General features: G+C 38.2%; 1 protein-coding gene across 2 annotated transcripts in view; it reads right to left on the reverse strand.

Annotated features, from left to right (window-relative positions):
* Nucleotides 1–17,275, reverse strand: part of KCMF1 (potassium channel modulatory factor 1) — a 45,155-nt gene extending 27,880 nt beyond the window's left edge. The window contains exon 1 of one of the 2 annotated variants that reach the window (XM_017735413.1): nt 16,954–17,275. The gene's annotated coding sequence lies outside the window, so the exon portion shown is untranslated. Of the gene's footprint in view, nt 1–9,527; nt 9,604–16,953 lie in introns of those variants that run through there. The other variant, XM_017735414.1, reaches the window with a different exon arrangement.
* Nucleotides 17,276–17,307: the final 32 nt, after the last annotated feature.

Here is a 17,307-nt window from a genome sequence, read left to right on the forward strand (position 1 = left end):
TTCCAGCCAATTTAGGTATTGTTTTTCGTTCATCAGTGCTCAGAGGGAGGATCACTGTATTTCTTTAATGTACAACACAAATACAAAATTAGCCCATCAATGGTTTCTTCTCTGGAAAGAAAATGCCAGTTACTTCAGAATTTCTTCGTAACTTACATAAAGTACTGAAAGGATTCACCCTTCTAAAGACTGAAAGTATTATATGCAAGAGTACCACTGAATTTCAGGGGACTGGATAAACTTCAAGGTTTCTACCTTTCAAAAACCCGAACTTAAGCATGCAAGTGAAACTTAAAATGTTGTGCCACCTCTTTCGTGGTACAAATGGTTGCAATCTGTATACTGCATTTTATTTCTATATTTTGAAGATCATAAGTAATAGTCCTTTTTAAATGCATCTGATAGTGTAAGATGCTCTTTTCATGTGATTGTTATGGGTTTGTTCAGTTTTAAATAAATCTGCTTGACATTAACTACCTCATCTACAGTCTACATGCCACACAGCACGTCCAAACCTTAAGATATTCTATTTACGCAGTTCAGATGTTTCCAAGACTGAAGATAGGAAAATATATCCCATTTGATAATACTTAATAAAGAAGAAATGCCAATTGTTTCTTACTTTAATAGACTCATTTCTTAATGTAGACTACTGCCTGGTTTGACAGATCAAATTCTAAGAACTTCTGCTGTTTCTGTGAACATTTCACCAGAAAAATCAACCAAATCTAAGAACATTCATTTTTGTTTACTTTTCCTCATGTTTGCTAAAGCAGACTGTGAAAACAAACATTAAAGACACCTACAACATAGAACCTATTTCTTCGCCCTTGCAGCTACAAGTACTGAACAAAAAATTCACACAGTAAACCCTTGAGAAAACCAAAAACACTCTGTCCCCCCACATAGCATGTATGCAACATGGCCAAACATGCAGGACCTTCTTAGAGCAAAGAGGAAAAAGAAGTAACCAGACTGAAAAGAACTAGTAGGATTAAAGTTGCAGACAGAGATGTTGTTGACTTGGAAATGGGGAAAAAAAAGGAGGAAAGAGAGGGAATTGGGCCTACAAAAGGCTTTTCGTTTTCTTCACTGCACTCCTCCTTCCTCTCGAGTCTGGAGTAGAAACAGACACCTAACCTCTCTGTTGTCAATAATTCTCATGAAGCCCACTTGCCTGATACTTAGAATCACAGAATCATAAAGGTTGGAAAAGACCTTTAAGATCACCAAATCCAACTGTCCACTCAGCAATACCACTGTAATCTCTAAACAACTAAACCATATCACCCCGTGCCAGATCCAGATGCCTCTTGGATACCTGGCTCCACTACACCCCTGGGCAAACGAATCCAATTCCTGACCACCCAAAATTTTTTTTTCTAATATCTAATCTGAATCTTCCCTGTCTCAGGAGCAGGCCATTTCCTCTTGTCCTCTCACTGCAGGCACGTTGAAAGAGACCGACCTCCATCTCACTACAACCTCCTTTCGGGTAGTTGTAGAGAGTGATAATGTCCCCCCTGAGCTTCCTCAAGACTAAACAAACCCAGCTCCTTCAGTCATTCCATATTTTCTGGACTTTTTTGCAAGCCTTGCTGCCCTCCTCTGGACACATGCCAGCACTTCGATGTCCTTTTTAAAGTGAAGAGACAACTGAATGCAATACTTGAGGCATGGCTTCGGCAGTGCTGAGAGAGGGGGACAGTCATTACCCTGGTGTAAAAACAAAGAATTGAACAGTACAGCTGGCCCAGCAAGTTTCAGACTTGATCCAAAGCCTCAGCCAGTCTGCTGCAAAAAGAAGTTTTTCTATTTTTGCTTTCACATTCCAGGTTGTGGAAGTTATACGCACAACAGTTTCAGTCATCTAGGGCATCAGGAACAAGTGATTAGTAAGCACTTGCAAAACATGCCCAGATCTATGCAGAAATCATGCAGGATTTCTGATCAAGTCAATTTGGATTTCCAATTTAATATTTGATACTATCTCACATGTCTCTTATCATTCCATTAATATAATTTAATTTGACCATCAAAACCATCACAACACAAAGACCTGCTAAAGTACTGTAAATACATTAAAAATAAACAGATTGCAATGGAGCACATGAGGTCCGTAGTGTGGCAAAGAACTGGCACCAGACATGATTTTATTTAACAACTCTGTTAATCTGGAAAATGGCAAACAGAATGTGAATTCTATTAACAGAAAAATACTTAAACTGAGAAAGCTACAAACAGCTCCAGGGCAAGAAAATAACAGTAACAGTACTAAGCTACATCCTGTATCTAGTAAAATCAATGGAAAAGTTTCTCACTCAATAGGACACGACCACATTCCTGAGTTTGTTTCAGGATGAGACAACAGAAATACACTGCTCAGGCAAGCACCAGCTAAAAGAGAATTGGGCTGGGGGAAAAGTACATTACACACAAGTGAGTTTTACAGGCGTAGGAAACATCAAGAAAACACTAAAATCCTAAAAAGAAATTAAACAAAAGAACTGGTACTTCTCTGCTGAGCCATAAAAGAATTAACATATCCTTTTCTCAGAAAATAAACCTTTGTGCACTTTGGATTACCATTATTTAGGAAGAGTGGCATAAAAAGGGAAAAACACACAAGGAGAATAAGACACATGTCCTGTAAGGCTTGGGAGACAACTGAGCAGTACAGACCAGTTGAACAGAGAAGTAAACATGCTTGAAGAATGCTTTTTCTGTGAGCCACTGTTTCAGGCAGATAAGAAAAAAACCCCCACAACACTTGGCAGAGGCTAAGAGCTTAGCTGAAATTAACTATTTGGGTACACCTTAAACATAGCTCTGGTGTAAGGAATACACACTCAGCTTTACCTCCTTTTGCACTATTAAACTCACTCCTGATCCTTTTAAACATTACCCAAATAAGCAAACATGGCAAGCTTTTCCCACCCTGTGGGATGGGGAGAAGGCAAGATTTATCATAGGTAACAATGCAGAAAGTAGGCAATACTGGCTAGGAAACCAAGGAGCTGGAAGTGAGAGACACAAGAAGTCTGCATGCAGCAAGTGCTTTAGCTCTAGTCGTAATGTTTTGTGAATTACATGCCTCATAATAGCTCAGACTTAAAAGACTTGCATTAAGCGGTCTGGAAATACACACTTTTCAGGTCATGAAAACACAACTAGAAAGCAGTTGGAAGAGGGAGGGACATAAAATCAAATGGTTCTTCTCATCATTGAAGAAAGCAGCAATGCCTAATACAAGGCAGTCACACCTAGATTCCTCCCAGCCAATTCACGTCATAGAGAGGAGCACAAGAACACTTTCAAACTTAAAGACTACCTTCAAAATCACCATTTTGAATGGCATCACAATATCATAAAAATAATTTATCTTTCCTGAACACCACAAGAGGTCTAGTAACTTGTAAAAATACATAAGTCTCTGAACACAACACAGAGGGGCAATAGGAGCTTAAAATCCTACAACATATTCATTTAAGTAGTTGCAATATTCTATCCTGGGCTTTCTCAAAGCATTGTTCTTACTCTGAACATAAACAGACTGCCTTGACAACTCTTTCTCCCACTTTTTTGTTATATAGAACTGCTTGTCAGGCTGATAACATGTCTCCAGAAACTACAAACGCTTATGATGGGAAGGCTAAGTAGAGCACTGTGGGAAACACAGTAACCTAAAGCAAAGAAGGTTTCATGTCTACTTCGATTAGGCTTTGAGTTTGTTCTGTTCCTCCCACCTCTTCTTTCCAATTCTTCATGGCATAGACTTCTTTCCTAATTCAAACAATCATATAATTGTCTGGGTTGGAAGGGACCTTAAAGATCACCTAGATCCAACATCCCTGGTACAGGCAGGGACACCTTTCACTAGACCAGGTTGCTCCAAGCCCCATCCAAACTGGCCTTAAACACTTCCAGGGATGGGGCATCCACAGCTTCCCTGGACAACCTGGTCCAGTGCCTCACCATCTGCAAAAGAATTTTAACATCTAACCCAAACCCATCCTCTTTCAGTTTGAAGGCATTCTCCCTTGTTCTGTCACTACATGCCCCTGCAAAAAGTCCCTCTCTAACCTCCTTGTAGGCTCCCTTCAGGTACTGGAAGACCACAATTAGGGTACCCCTAAAACCTTCTCTTTTACAGGCTGAAAAATTCCAGTTCTTTCAGCCTTTCCTCATAGGAGGAAATCCTCTAGTCAACCTGGTGGCCTCCTCTGGTCTCACTCCAACAGGTCCATGTCCTTCCTGTGCCGGGACCCCAGAGCTGGATGCAGTGTTCCAGGTGGGGTCTCACCAGAGCAGAGCAGAGGGGCAGAATCCCCTCCCTCCCCTGCTGCCCACGCTGCTTTGGATGCAGCTCAGCATACAACTGGCTTTCTGGGCTCTCAGATCATGTCCAGCCTCTCATCCACCAGCATCCTCAAGATCATCTTGGCAGGGTTCCTTACATGTTGCTCATATGTTCCCTGTATTGGCAACACAACCATTTGCCAGCCATACCAAATGCCTTACCTTTCCCCTTGTTTCGCTGAGCTTTATTACCTGTAGTTTTGTTCTTCTTGTCCCTTTAAACCGCACATGCATAAAAAACCAAAGACGATCAAGTATTATGTTCTAGAACATTTCCCTGACAGTCCTGATCATCTCACATATGTATCCAACTTACTTTTAAGAATAATTTACTAAACACTCTATTTGAAAATAACATGTCACATAATTTTTCTATAGAGCTTCCAATCTATCACTAAACACTAAAACCCATCACTAATTTGTAGATCACAGCTCATGAGTCTTCAGTACTTAAGAACTTTTAATGTAATTAGCTCATTTTCTTAAACAAGACTCAAATGTTTTACTTTATTTGCTGAACCACAAAATAAACCAGGTGTCAGCAATACAGCATTTTATCAAAACAGGAAAAATGTACCTCACTTCAGGATTTAGGAAAAAAGGAGAGGGATGATCAAACACCCCTTAGGTCTCACTACTTCTTACTACAAGCTCAGCTGCCATGCTACAGTTACAAAATGCATGAAACAGTATTTTAAGAATAAAGAAAAAATTATGTGTAACAAAAAAATCTGACAGATCTTTATTGAAAGCATTTTTAAACAATCTATTAGAAAACAAAATCTGTAATACAAAGATACTAGTGAGGAAAACCTAGATAATGAAATAGGGGAAGGTGGACATATGACAGGTATTTTAGCTGTTTCACCTCAATTTCTGCCTCCTGGAAGCACAAGATTTTTTCCTTTCAGACTAACTTATAAGCTCTGTTCTCCACTGCCCATTGGACTCTGCTTGAATTCACACAAAGGTGGTTTTCACCCACTAAACTGTTGAGCTTCTTCAAGTTCTCAAATGTTTATGAGCAAAAATCACTCATCTGCAAACTTGTATCTTCTGTAATTCATACCTTCTTCTTTTAACACATACATTGTTTTTTAGGACTGCCTCACTGTACACTGTGTTGCATTCTAAAGTTTGATGTGTGTCAAACATGCAATCACAAATATTACAAGTCTCCTAGTCTACACATAACTGTAAAATGAGCTTGGGTATGAGCCTGATACTCCTTCCATTTCCCTTGACAGTCTTCCAGGTGATGTCACTGGGATGCATGGATGAAGAGACACCTTCAGCTCGTTGAGCTGAATAGGATGCCGACAGTCCTGGTACACCTTCAAGACAGCTGTTATTTTCTGAGCTCTTTGTTGACTGTTGCAACACACCAGCTTATTACAAGACACAATAAGTATTAACTACTTTCCTTCCAAGTTCTTCTGCATGTGCCAGAGTTGGCATCTACCTTACTTCACTGACACACTTCTCAGCAGAGCAGTCAAACTCAGAAGCAACTCAGTACTTTTTACCTTCCTGAAGTTCATGGTTCTGTCTGACTATAAAATTTTTCAGGATGAAAGAGGTATGGCAATGCACCTGAAATGCTGTCCACATAAAACATATATTTACAGCTAAGAGGTTTGCAAGGGGTTTTTTTTATTTGCAGACATCCTTCCGTACAGGTAACAGACCCAAATGTAACTTAGACCCTATAGTGAATCCATTTTTCTTGTGTACAATTAGAAGATGCCTACAATTGTTGCAGGACGAAAACAAAAGGACCCAATTATTTACAGACAACTTCTTTTGTCTTCTTTAACCCTAAGGCTTGCTCCATCCTAAATACAGGTCATCAGATTTCCCCTGCAATTTCTAATTTCTGAGGTATTTCTGAGTCCCAGCAGCTTCTCTAGAGTTTTTCAATTAACTAGAACAAACTGCGCTGAACTAAACCATACTACAGTGTGGACTTATTAAATTTTCTATACACTGCCAAGATCACCAAATGCTCAGCACTACGGAGGAACATGCAGACAATGTCATCTTACCGATTAGGGACATTTAATGCTATGTCCTATTACACAAGCTAAGAAAATGTCTGCTTTCTTGAAAAGTGGTAATCTTTGAAGAAGGACTTTAGAAGGAACGAATAGTAGGTTTGGAAGAAGCTCAACACAACATTTAGTGAAAGCATAACAAGAGTGTTCATCAGCAGATGACCTGAAATACTTCCTCTGAAGAGATACATCATGGTACACCCCAAAGTTAGAGCCTGGAGTCCTGCACCTCATTCAATGATCACCTTGAAGTACTTCATTCCTGGCTAAATAAATGTATTCTGGCATGCAATTCCCAACAACCCATTCCTTTACTTTCTGGTAGTTTTCCTTTAATTCCTAATGCTTTCAGGAACAAGATATTAACTGAGCTTTGAGGGACAGTAAGAATGACTCTTCCCAGTAACTGGCTCCAATACTTAAGAGCTGGATAACATTCTAACAAACTATGAGATAACCCAAAACTTATTAATAGTTTCCATTTATACTTCTTTTTTTTTAATGTGACATGAGTTAAACTTGAGAGTTTGCATCTTGCAGATTCTCTGCTTCCAAATAAACTCCAGACAGCAGTTTGCAACAGCACAAGAATGCTATCAATAGCAACCTCTACCAGTACAACTTTGACTAGTAACAGTCAATTTTTCAGTTATCTACACTGTAAAGACATGTTTATATTCTAATGAATCTTTACACGTATATCTTCATTTCCAAAGAATATATTTGCATATCTTCTACAGCAAAAATCTCAAGCTGTTTTTTCTGCTCACCGCCAGAGTCTTTCAGAATAAGAACGTTGTTGTCAGACCCTGCCTGGCATTTCAGAGGCCTTATGGCAGACAACCTTGGGAAAGATACCTGCAGATCACAGTACCCATTCTTTCTGAATTCAGGAGGGCAAATAGGCTTTTATTCATCTTTGGAATTTTCTAAAATTTAAGATAACCAAGTGAGAAGAGAGCTGGAAAATGTGTCTGACCTACTCCTGAGTCAAGACATTCCGCAGTTTCTACTCCATCTTCTTACTCCAGCAAAGCATCTAACTAGTGTAATCAACAGGTTGTGGCTAACAGCAGAAATAACTGACTTCTACCTGCACAGTCAGAGATCAAATTACACTTACTGACATTTTCATCTTATCAGAAGAGTACAAGTGAAAGCAGGAAACAGGTATGGAATTAAAATCATCTGCACTATCTTATGCACATCCAGACTGAAAAAAGCTTAGTCATGACACAGAAAGCTCTGCATTCTCTACAGCTTACTTTTGCAAAGCTTAGATGTCTTTCTTCATGGGCATCCTGAAATCTCTTTCCCAAACTTACATCCTTTTCCACAACCAGTTTCAGAGAGTCTGCTTTGGACATGTGAAAAGTAATACTAACAATATTCAGGGGCTGAAGTTAGTGGCCTTATTTAGTCTCAGAAAGTAAAGACAAAGTCAGAAGAAACTTTGGTGCTCTGATACACAATTCCAAGGCTTCTCAAGTAGATCTGAACTGAAATGTTGGGTTTACACATATTTCCTGAAAAAGTTAAACTAATGAGCTGCAGAGCCACATTTGTCAGTCCAGATGTGACCTTTGTTCCAGCACTATTACTCTTGGTGAAGTTGCTCTCACAGACCCACTTCATCGGTGGATCATGAGTTGCTTCTTGCCACAGAGATTTTCCACTTGCAGATATAACCCACACCTCAGCATGATACGCACATAACAGCTGTACACAAAATGCCATTTCTGTTAGGCACATCTCAGCATTACTGCCTACACTAAAAGCGTATGTAAATATTTGAATTAATTAAAACATTTGCTTTGTTGAGTAGAAGTGATGTGATGGTATCTTGAGCACAGAAAAGCCTTTGTGCCCAAATCACAGATTTCTTCAGAGTTAATTTCATTCTATCATGAAAGAAAGTCCAACTGACAAGGGTTTCTAATCAAGACTCACAGCAGTTTAAAATTGATTCCAGGTAACAATGATTTCTGAGCATGCACAGCTAATACATATACACATAGAGGTAAATATGCAAAAATATATTTCCAGTAAAACTGAATGTTGATTCTTACCAGAATCATTTGTTTAGAGATAAAGACAGAAGTTACTGACAATCACACAAGAGGTCCTTACATGACTATATACTAATGCATTTCTGACCTTGAAAATCATGTATGACCTACTGCTGCTGGAGCTAGGATATTTGAGATACCTATCAAGTACCCGGAGTATCACCTGCATAACAGCTCACAGCACTGCTCTCCAACCGGCCACCTCCAGGGTGCCGATATTCATCTGCCAAGTAATTCTAATGTTGTTCTAGGCACACACCCAGGTGTTTCCTTCCAGAAGCGGCCATGAAGTTCCTCCCATACCATCAAGCAGCTGGAAAGCAACTCTGTTGGTCTGAAAAGTGGTCTGGAAACTGATTTAAAATTACATCCCTAATACGAATATTGATATTTATATCTGTCACATTAATTTATGCTGCTTTCTACATTGTTTATACATAGATTTCACCTCATCCTTTCAAATTTTTAAATATAGTGTCACAGAATGAGCCATTAGAAATCACCTTCTGCTCAAGTGATCACTGGCTGCTTTAGTATCAATAAGCTAATAGTACATAGTATTTACACTAGAATCAACTGTTACTGAAGAGTTTTGTAAACAATGACTCTGCTCAAGAAATAATTAAAGAATATATCAGTCATAACCTAGTAAAACTTTCACTACTAAAAGCACCTCATCTCATCAGCTAACAAACAAAACCAAAACACAAATCCATCTCTGTATCTGGCTGCCTAAAAACCTTTCCAGCAACTGTTGTTTTCTGAAATAAGCAAGGGCAAGTTGTGCACCAAGAAACACCAGAGATTTGCTTTTCAAAGAGGCTTACAGAGGCAGGCGTTAAATTTCTATTGCACTTGCACCCAACACGGATCTACAGCTTCCCAAGGGTGTGTTGAAAATCCCACCCCAGAGCACTCAAAGGAGGAAAGTAGGAGAGGGAGAGCAGAGCAAGGGGAAGAAAGAATAGTGACAACAAAGTAAGAGGGTAAAGGGTAAGAGATCAAAGACAAAAAGAAAGAAAGCAAAGAAGATAATTTATCCTACCAGAGACAGCACCTCTTGTCAGTCAAGACAAGAAACATTGCCTCCCAAAAAGAATCTGGCACCAGGAAGTGGCAGAAGGGGGAAGACCAAATCTGACCTGAGGTAAGAAAAAAAAATGCAGTTATAATTTTTTGAACTTTGTTTGTTATTTCATCTTACTTTTGCAGTATAATTTTTAAAAAGCTTTTTCTAATTAATATTTTTCTTCAGCTGGATTTTGTCAGTGATGACAGTGCGATGATATAAATCAAATGTGGATCAATAGTACTTTGACAAAAATGTGAAATTAAAGACAAATTTTAAGTAATATGGGGATGTCATATGAACTGATAGCTGCAAACAATATATTATGCTAGTGAAATGTCCCAATGAGTAAAAAATTTGGAAGAATGGACTTATAACTATAAAACTCACTGCAACGGAGTACAAGACCACTCATTTCTACCTGTAGGAGACTCTCCTGACGGCCTACTGGCAAGACAAAATCTACACGTGATATCCCATGTACAAATGGGAGAAACATCACAGCTTCTTGTATCAAGTTCCAAGCCTAATTGCAATAAAAAAGTTGTACCCAGCTCTCCAACTGAAAATGGGGTGACTTCTAGAGACAGTCTCCTAGAAGCTCCAAATAAAACAATCACAACAAAAAGAACTAACACAAACATGAAATTCACTGCAGGGTGACAAATGAGCAATAAAAAGAGGAACTCTCATAAAAAGCAAATCATAGACGAAGCCTAATTTTTTTTTACAAATATTCAAACATTAAAAATAAAAGAAGATAAAAATTCCATCAAGTAAATCCATCCATCCTTCCCCTGTCAACTTACTCAAACCACATTCTCAGAATAAACCTGGCAGGTGGGGTGGTATAATTTTTTCCTAATATGTCAGAGGCTCCAGTGACTTCTTCTATTCATACTTAAAAATTAATTTCAAACTAGAACAAGTAACTTCAAGTGGTAGAAATCAAGCCATTACCTGCACACACCTCTGATACACAATTCCAAGGCTTCTGTGATGTTGCCTCACAATTTTTACTTGGCACAGATCTCACTTCTCAACTTAGTAAATGACAATAAGCCACACAAAACTTTTCAAGTAGATCTGAACTGAAATGTTGGGTTTACACATATTTCCTGAAAAAGTTAAACTAATGAGCTTGTCTCTGTGCTTCACACTGAATTACAAATACTCTCACTTCACTGCGTTAAAATCATCAAAATGCTACACTGAGGAAAAAATGTGGATAACCATTAGGACTAGATATACAGGGAACTATAGGAGTAAGTTCAAACCAGATGCTCAAGTGATGCTTCAGGGAAAGGGAGCTAAGATTTAAGATCCTTGACAACCACATCTGAATCTGAAGTAGTTAAAATACCTGGACTAGAAAGTTTAAGATAAAATTCAAAGCCTTAATTGTTAAATCTGGGTATGAGGTAGCCTCAAGAACATTAAATAAAAAAATTCTCCATAATCTCATTACACAGTGTATGAAAAAGCAGTTCAATTTTATTCTTCCCCTTGAATTCACGAGATTTCTTCTTGTATTTGAAAAGGGAGATTACATATTACATTTTATGCAGTGATGCCTTTCTTTCAGATTCTCTATCAGCCTTTCTGAGGCAAATACTTTTTCAATTTCTGTCCATGCAATAATTCCCCCTCACACATCCCTTACATCCTGAGTCACTAACAGCACCCTGGTTGAGTTTTCTGAACTGCTCACAGTACCTTAATAATTTTAATCATGTTAGTAATGTTGTTTCTGTAAAAGCGAGCAACACTTCTGCCTATAGTTAAAGTTTTGTATATCCCTTCTCCATTATGTCTTCATTTTCAGAACCTACAGCTACCAAATCCGCTCATCTGTTGTAAATCCTATAGAGGGGAAAAACACATTGCATGTAGGGGATTTAGCCCAAATGATTACAGGAACAAAACCCATGAAAGCTCACTACCTTACTCACATTAAAATATATGTATCCCTAGTATCAATCTATGGTCAGAATCTATCAGATGTCATCTAACACAATTATATTCCTTTCTTAAAAATATCACCTTATTCAGTGCACCAGCGTGTATGATGTTCAGTAAACAACCTTTTTGTTTTGTCCTCCTTGGTCAGCCTGAGCGCTTAGTTATCACACAGTTCAAAGAAATTTGCACTGACTATGGATTTTCTCACTGCCTTATCTCTGCAAACATTTTCTCTATAGCATTTCAGTGCAGCCCGAACATCAACGTATTAACTTTAACAACACTTCTAAGCAAGATCTCCCTTCTCCTAAAATAAAGGGAAACCACAGCACATAAAGAATAAAACTCCTAAGTCTGCTGAACTCAGTCACCCAATCTGAGATGCCAAAGGATGGAATTTTAAGAATCCTCGATTTTCTATAGTTAAGTGTTTTTTCAAAGCTCACTGCTCAGTTAATGCAGTTGGAGGTGTAAATGCTCAGGTCTCAAAATGCCAAACCAGGTCTTCATAAGGAACAAACGGCTACCAGCTACCTGTGAATTCTTGACAAAATAACTTACCTAGCAGTTCACATGAACTCTGCAACAGAAGACAGAACAGTTGATCCAGCTTTCCACAACAAAGCTCCACTGTCAACACCTTGACCATCCTTTTTTTCTGTAATGTCTCTATCTGCTCATTTGCTGTGCACTCCCAAACACTGAGCAGTGGTCTAACATAGAGAACCCTCCTGCACACCCTAAAGAATGCAGGGTGGTATGGAGTAGATAATATGCAGCTGTGTACAAAATAAAGATACTCAAATGAGGTTGAATTATTGCTGTCTCTGGAATCTGTCTCTGGCACATCCCAATTCCTGAGCAACATTCTTCAAATATGCTGCTGTGTCCAGCAGCTTCTTGAATGCATTAGCACTTTTTGTATTAATCACTGCTTTGGTTTTGTATTTAACAATAACGGAAGTAACATAACAATGAAGATACAACAATGAACAGTGACACTAACAACTCTCCCTCAAATGTTATCAGTAATGTAAACATGCAGAAGTATTTGAAAAGCTTTATTCTTGTTATTTAACATGTACGAATTTTATTTGTCCAGTACCACTCAAGCAATTTTCATGGCTCTATAAATTTCCCCTGAATCCCTTCTTGTTTAAATCAGCATTTGGAACAGAGCTTTTTCACCGTTTGTCTTCTCTCTTCACCCCCACACAATAATGTTAAAAGTATCACAGTTCTGTTCCAGTTTTCCTGCTTAAAATATAGGCTACAAGTCTTTCAAACATTGATAACTTAAATCTAATCCTTTTCTCCCCTTTCCCATGATGGTGTCATTACTTTTTATAAAGACTTGAGAGGAAAAACAGTCTCCTTTTACAAACATTTTTTGGAGGACCTTGTTCAGACTCTGCAGGAACAGCAGCAGCTTGGTTCACACAGTTTCCTAAACCACAGCCAAAATCCTTTTTTAAAACCTAGCTTTCATAAAGCCAGTAAGTATCATGCCAGTTAAAATATGAATTATGTTTCCAGCTCTTTTTATTATTAAATGATGATTCAGTTTCCTACTGAAATCAAACAACAGTTTAATAAAAAAGCAAATTACTATGTTCAAATATTTCCAATCACATTTGCAGCTGTTTATATTTAACATTAACATTTTTTTGTGTCTAAACACAGCTCCCACTAGTCAAATTGTCACACTAACTAATTTTCAGATACTGTACTACATCTGTAATTAGATGTATTAATATGCTACCATAGAGTAAAACTAAGAAGAGTATGAAACACTTTGCATATACAGTTAAAAAATGCTTTGGCAGACTCAAATACTAGTACAAATTCAAAAAAACTCACTGTTTTATGTTACATGCACAACTTAATCTGGACTTAATTTCTACAAAATAGATCTCAGTGGCAGCAACATATGAAAGAATTTGTTATTATTCTGTATTGTGAAAGAGCAGACTCCTTTGAAGGAGATGCTAGCAAAGTATCGGAAGTTGTAACAGCAAGTTGTAACTGGTCTCACAAACATGTTTCATTACTACATGCCACACTTCACCAACACTGTATCTTGAGTACTTTGTATGGAAAATATGTAGTCCTGTTAAGTGAATTAAAAGTTTTACATGCAAAAATATATTAATTCTGCATTTTGTGGCAACTTTATAACTGACACTATATGAAGCATTAAGTTACACATCAACTGGCTGAGCATTGTCGTGACAGAAGTTTGTAGTACCCTTCTGCAGCTCAAGTATGACATAGCTATAGGACCATTACAAAGGGCAGAAATTACTCTTTCTTTTAATGTTTTCAAAAAGTTTGTTTCAGATTAAGTTTTATGTTTTGTATTGTAACCATACAGAATACATCATCAGCCCAGACTCCCAATCTTTTCACTGTACAGCTGGAGGACTGGAGCTAACATTACCCTTATACTAATAGTTTTACAGTGGTTGGTATATATTCAACAGTAACTATGATTTCTTGAATTTCAAAGACGAAGTTATATGCAGTTCTTTTTTAAGATTTACTTATTTACCCTTCTACTACAAATAACCACTTGATTTCAGTATCTCTATGCAACACATTTATGCATACACAGAAAGAGAAGGAGCAGAGAGACACTGGCTCCCTCAGGTAAAAGGATCTTAAAGCCAGAGAAGAGTATTTGGAAAGGCCATGTGGTCCTGACAGTCACTGCTCTCCCTTCCTAGCCATCCATTTACAATTTACTTCACATGAGACTAGGATTAACTGCAGACCTTTGCTGATTCATAAGAAATGCTGACAAATGGGGACCAGCAAAAAAACCCCACCGCTTGAATTGCTGACAGCTCTTTGAAGCTTAAAGACTATGTCCTTTAGTGAGAATAAGAAGAAAAGGATGGAACTGGGTCTGAGAGTGGGGTGCAGAGCATGAGAGATACAGAACTAAGTGATGCAGGTGATACGGAACAGGGAGCCCTCTGGAGATGCCAGCTGTAGGGAATCTTAAGCCAGGCCAGTAATACTGTTGCAACCTAGTTCCACAAAAGTTGCAAAAATGGTCTTGTAATGATATTCCTGGAAGTTGCAATTCTCAATTTTTCTGCTGTCCTGGGTGGTGTCTATTGCCGAGTAAGAGAATCATTGCAAGACACATGTCCACAAAGAGACAATCTGTAATAAGCAAAATACCTTCTGGTAAACTTTCCAGGATGTAAAAAAATATTACCTACCTGTTCCTTGTAGGCTGCCAAATATTACACCACCACATATTTCTCCACAGAGGGGCTAACCCAGAGAAACACAGCATATTGCTCCTATAAAGGGAACAACATGAAATCCAAGACCAGGGAATGACCTCACGTTGCATTCTACAAAACCAAAGGCAAAGAACAGCTAGCCTCTTAACACCCAATCACAGAACAAAAATGGTTTTGAAAAATTAGAGGAGCCTAGCAATAGCAAGAGATAAATACTTAACTCTTGATAGCATTATCAAGGAAGTCCCTTGAACACTGAATAAACACATCAAAAAAAGCAACAGTAATTTAAATTCTAGTTGGTGTCCATTTTCCGGGATTTGGGAGAAACAGGAGTCTGGAGCTCATATGTGAAACGAGAGCACAGTGAAAAGGCAGGCTGTGGTCAAACTTTTTGTGAAAGATAACAAAATCTCCCTTTTAAAAAAACAACAATAAAACCAACTAACCAAAAAATCCCAAACAATTGTTTTGTACAGATTATTACACCAAAGAAGTAGTTGAGAAACCCCAGAGGAAAGTAAGCATAAATCTCCATCAAATGCTTTACAGCCTACTTAAGTCCCAAGCCTTTAGAATTTTAACTTCTCCAGCATCTACACAACCAGATACATACTTTTCCACCATAAAACTGGTACAGCATCCAGATTCTGTCAAGAAATATCAATAAAGCTTGTTTGTAACTTTGTGTATGGACCATTTTAAAGAAAATACACATATAAAAGAAATCACATAAACATGATTAAAGCTTGTTTTCCTCCTATACCACAGTCTTCCAAGACAGCCATTCCCAAACTCATCATACTGGATCAAAAACTGTCAGCTGTGAATAAACTTGCGCAGATCTGAAGCAAGAATTACCTTTCTTTTTGAGTATATACTTTCTATGGATTTCCAGAGTTCTACCAAAATCAAGCCCCCAAAACATCTTCTCCATAAAGTTGGAAAACCATGCCTCCCATACTAATATGTGTTATTTTATCCCTGTAACTAAAGTTGCTTAAAAGAACACACCTGAAGTGTGAAGTAAGAGGAGAATCATTGAGAAATTAAGAGACAGACTAGCTTTTTTAAAAAAAAAATCACAAGGATACAGTGGTAGATGTAATTTTTAATCTCACAGTGTTCTCATGGTTTTAGGAATGCATTGTTTATTCACACACACCTGAGAAGTCTACACCCAGGATCCAGAATTACCAAAACTCACATTCGCTTACCAAGTAGGTAATTAATTAGGCAATTATCTCCTTTTTTTCTAACTAGGTGTGTCTAAATAGAACAATCACTGATGAATCTGCTTTGCAAAGAGAATATTAAGCCTGGTTTCATTAACAGTCACTCCTTCTAAAAATACCAACAAATATCAAAGACAGGAAATATAATTTTTCCTGCTACAAAGAACCTAACAACTAAAAGGAAAATTCATGCTATAATCTCCATAAGAAACATAGAAGAAAATGTACTTTCAAATTCTATTTTAACAAAAAGACAGGGCTGGGATGTCTTTTTAACACACATCACCACCTCTTACAATAGTCCATGCACTGATCACTGAAAACCACTAAAGAACAACACATGATAACACTTATCACTATGATAAAACTTCCATAATTTTGACCTATTCAAGTTCGAAAAGCCTGTATTCCACTACTGTACTTTAAAAAGAGTATTACGGATACATGCATCACAGCAGATACTTACAGACTGCATAAGCCTACTACACCACCACCAATAATTTTGTGATCAATAATCATTTTATTTCAGTCAAAACTGCATCTTTAACCATAAAGAAATCCATCTCTACCCTCCAGGAAAACATGAAGTGGGGGCGGGGGGAGGGAGAAAAAGCAGCAGTCCTACTAAGCTTCAACTTTAGCAAGCAAACAACAAAAAAAAGCTAGTGGATTTAGGGAAGAAAATTCTTTGACAGAGATGCACACGTACTTGCACAAACAAGAAGTCTGCAAAATACTGCGACACACACCAAAAATCCGTCACATATACAATACTGCCTAAAATCGAGCTACTAACTAGAAGCCAGCAGTATGAGCCACAAATATCGAATTCTCCTGTAACGTTTCTGTCAAAAGGTTTTAAGATTACACAGAACAGAGAAAAGATAAATTAGATAAGAGAAAATGGAGACAATACTGAATTAAGTTCCTAACATGGCAGAAAGTTACCTTTTCAGATGACAATCCCTGGTTTTACAGAATACTATTCCAAACACTTTACCCGCTGGTAAACAAGCACAGAAAAACCGAGCAACTTTCTCTACTGGTTTCACACTCGCATGCTCTTCCTGCACGAATTCCTTTCTTAGCCTCCATCTCTTCCTCCACCCTGCTTCTTCTGACTAACTACCCACTAAACTCCTCCACGGCGATAAACACAACGGGATCAGAGGCAAGCAGCACACAGAACACGTTTCTCCGGCGGCCTCAAAACATGCCACTACTACACCAGCACCGGCCTCCTCGGCCGCAAGGCAAAACCGAGGGAAAACGGACAGATCCCGGGGCCGCCAGCACACACGC

Source organism: Corvus brachyrhynchos, unplaced genomic scaffold (genome assembly GCF_000691975.1).
Source record: "Corvus brachyrhynchos isolate BGI_N302 unplaced genomic scaffold, ASM69197v1 scaffold22, whole genome shotgun sequence".
Taxonomy (NCBI): domain Eukaryota; kingdom Metazoa; phylum Chordata; class Aves; order Passeriformes; family Corvidae; genus Corvus; species Corvus brachyrhynchos.